Source organism: Schistocerca serialis, unplaced genomic scaffold (assembly GCF_023864345.2).
Source record: "Schistocerca serialis cubense isolate TAMUIC-IGC-003099 unplaced genomic scaffold, iqSchSeri2.2 HiC_scaffold_133, whole genome shotgun sequence".
NCBI classification, from domain to species: Eukaryota; Metazoa; Arthropoda; class Insecta; order Orthoptera; family Acrididae; genus Schistocerca; species Schistocerca serialis.
The window spans coordinates 329,110-332,500 of NW_026047547.1; the positions used below are offsets into that span (position 1 = coordinate 329,110).

At 55.2% G+C, this 3,391-nt stretch overlaps 1 non-coding gene across 1 annotated transcript in view; it reads left to right on the top strand.

Annotated features, from left to right (window-relative positions):
• Positions 1–2,444: 2,444 nt before the first annotated feature.
• Positions 2,445–3,391, top strand: part of LOC126439659 (small subunit ribosomal RNA) — a 1,909-nt gene continuing 962 nt past the window's right edge. Inside the window, exon 1 of the ribosomal RNA XR_007581295.1 lies at positions 2,445–3,391. This exon is cut by the window's right edge and continues 962 nt beyond it. This is a non-coding gene — a ribosomal RNA (small subunit ribosomal RNA).

Genomic DNA, 3,391 nt, shown 5'->3' on the forward strand with positions numbered 1-3,391 from the left:
AACCTAACCTACGTTGTGCCTTAACCTAACCTACGTTGTGCCTTAACCTAACCTACGTTGTGCCTTAACCTAACCTACGTTGTGCCTTAACCTAACTTACGTTGTGCCTTAACCTAACTTACGTTGTGCCTTAACCTAACTTACGTTGTGCCTTAACCTAACCCATGTTGTGCCTTAACCTAACCCATGTTGTGCCTTAACCTAACCCATGTTGTGCCTTAACCTAACCCATGTTGTGCCTTAACGTAACCCATGTTGTGCCTTAACGTAACCCATGTTGTGCCTTAACGTAACCCATGTTGTGCCTTAACGTAACCCATGTTGTGCCTTAACGTAACCCATGTTGTGCCTTAACGTAACCCATGTTGTGCCTTAACGTAACCCATGTTGTGCCTTAACGTAACCCATGTTGTGCCTTAACGTAACCCATGTTGTGCCTTAACGTAACCCATGTTGTGCCTTAACGTAACCCAATTTGTGCCTTAACGTAACCCAATTTGTGCCTTAACGTAACCCAATTTGTGCCTTAACGTAACCTAATTTGTGCCTTAACGTAACCTAATTTGTGCCTTAACGTAACCCATATTGCGCCTCAACCTAACCTATATTGCGCCTTAACCTGACGCACGTTGTCGCTGAACCTGCTCTGTAATTGTTATGCAACTCGTTAAATTAGTGTAGTGTTGCCTAACCGCAACCCTCGCAATATAGTTCGCTATTCGCACTGCCCGGTCCCCTGTGTATCGCGTCATGTTAAACACCTTGCAAGTGTTGCTGACTTTCCACATGCTCCTGCTATACACTGTAATGTGGATAGCAGCAGGACGTACATGCCCCCCCCCTTCCCCCCTGCCTTCGCAAGCTGGTCGTTGAGAAGTTTGCATGTTCAATGCCCTTCGCATGCCGACGTACTCAGCCTACGTTGTGGTACGGCCTGTCACCTGTCCGCGGATGTACGCAAAACCCACAAACTGTGCTGCACATTGGTCCGTATGTACTGAATGATACATCGTGGCACATGTGTGACCGTACGACGACTGCGCCTAGCAACGGCGGACCATACAGTCCAAATATTGTGGACGCAGCTACGTGTCGTCTCCCTTTAGGAGCTGGATTGCAGTGTGGTACGCCATTCAGACGTGTGGGAGGAACGGACGCCCTGGATGGCGATCAGCATGAGCAGTCTGTTGATGTAGTGGAGCGTGTATTCGGACGTAGTCGTCTCTTCTCACACACTGTGATAGCATGTTGCACCGCGTTCCACATCTGCGACATGCTGCAGAGGCCGGCTGACAGTCGTTCGCGCAATGGACACCGCATACGTACGGGGGCTACCTTCCACGTGTTCTCTAGGCGTGCACATGTTGTTGCGTCTATGTGGGCAGACGTAGTGTGTTGTGACACCTGACACAGGCATGCAATACTCGTTGCAAATGGCGATGGACGTCTACGTTTGCTGGTGACGTTACGCAAATGAACAACTGGTAACCCGTTGTGGTGCGGTTGTTCTCGCTAGAGGTGAATCAGTGTTGGCGACGATCGGTCGAGCTATTAACCGGTTGTTTCATGGATACCCACCATGCCCACGAACGTGAAAGGGGACCCACCATGCCCACGAACGTGAAAGGGGATCTGGGTGTGAGGCGATACGAGGCGGTGGCTGGGTGGGACCGTCCCCGGCCGGTGAGGGGGGGCCGCCCGGCGTGCTGGCAGCGCGGTGCGTGGGCGCACGCGCTACAGCCGGCTGGTGGGGGCGGCCAGTGGCAGGCGCGCCGGCCGACGGACGCGGCAGGCGGCGCAGCTGCGCGCCGGCGCCCCCTGCTCGCGGCGCCTTGCGGCCAAAGTAGGTCCTCGCGGGCCCGGTGCGAAGCGCGGTGGCCATCTGCAGTGTGCTGGTCCGATTGAGGACTGTGTGCGCTGAGGATGCGCCGCCGCCCGGCGCTCGGCGCCGCGACGCCGTCTGCTGCTCGGTCGCCCCAGCGGTTCTCGCAGGTGGTTTGTATCGCAGCTGTGCGGACGTGTTGGCGCGTGCGCTGTGCTGGGAGAGTTCGCTTCGGCACCCAAGTGGGGCTTTTGTCCTTCTGTGGCGCTGGCGTTGGAGCTGCCGGTCACCGTAGGTGGCGCGTGTTGTCTCCCGCCGGCAATGCCACGACAGCACGCTCCCGGGCCTCTGTCGGCAGCGGCAAGCTCAGTTGGGAGCACGGGTGGTCGCACCTAAAGCGTCTACTCGCCTAACTCCGGGCGATTGCGCCTCTCTCGAACCCGACCAAGTACTTAGGACGGCGCTGCGCGCCGCCGGGACCTGAGAGGGTTTCGAGGTGTGTTGTGCAGGGGAGCTCAGCCTCCTCCTGTTTGCAGAATAATTGAGCGGACGCTTGCGTGTTCGCGCGGGCCCCCGGGACACACTCCCGGGCGGCCGGCTGCTCAGCTCTAGTTGACGCAGCTCCCTGGTTGATCCTGCCAGTAGTCATATGCTTGTCTCAAAGATTAAGCCATGCATGTCTCAGTACAAGCCGCATTAAGGTGAAACCGCGAATGGCTCATTAAATCAGTTATGGTTCCTTAGATCGTACCCACGTTACTTGGATAACTGTGGTAATTCTAGAGCTAATACATGCAAACAGAGTCCCGACCAGAGATGGAAGGGACGCTTTTATTAGATCAAAACCAATCGGTCGGCTCGTCCGGTCCGTTTGCCTTGGTGACTCTGAATAACTTTGGGCTGATCGCACGGTCCTCGTACCGGCGACGCATCTTTCAAATGTCTGCCTTATCAACTGTCGATGGTAGGTTCTGCGCCTACCATGGTTGTAACGGGTAACGGGGAATCAGGGTTCGATTCCGGAGAGGGAGCCTGAGAAACGGCTACCACATCCAAGGAAGGCAGCAGGCGCGCAAATTACCCACTCCCGGCACGGGGAGGTAGTGACGAAAAATAACGATACGGGACTCATCCGAGGCCCCGTAATCGGAATGAGTACACTTTAAATCCTTTAACGAGTATCTATTGGAGGGCAAGTCTGGTGCCAGCAGCCGCGGTAATTCCAGCTCCAATAGCGTATATTAAAGTTGTTGCGGTTAAAAAGCTCGTAGTTGGATTTGTGTCCCACGCTGTTGGTTCACCGCCCGTCGGTGTTTAACTGGCATGTATCGTGGGACGTCCTGCCGGTGGGGCGAGCCGAAGGCGTGCGACCGCCTCGTGCGTGCTCGTGCGTCCCGAGGCGGACCCCGTTGAAATCCTACCAGGGTGCTCTTTATTGAGTGTCTCGGTGGGCCGGCACGTTTACTTTGAACAAATTAGAGTGCTTAAAGCAGGCAAGCCCGCCTGAATACTGTGTGCATGGAATAATGGAATAGGACCTCGGTTCTATTTTGTTGGTTTTCGGAACCC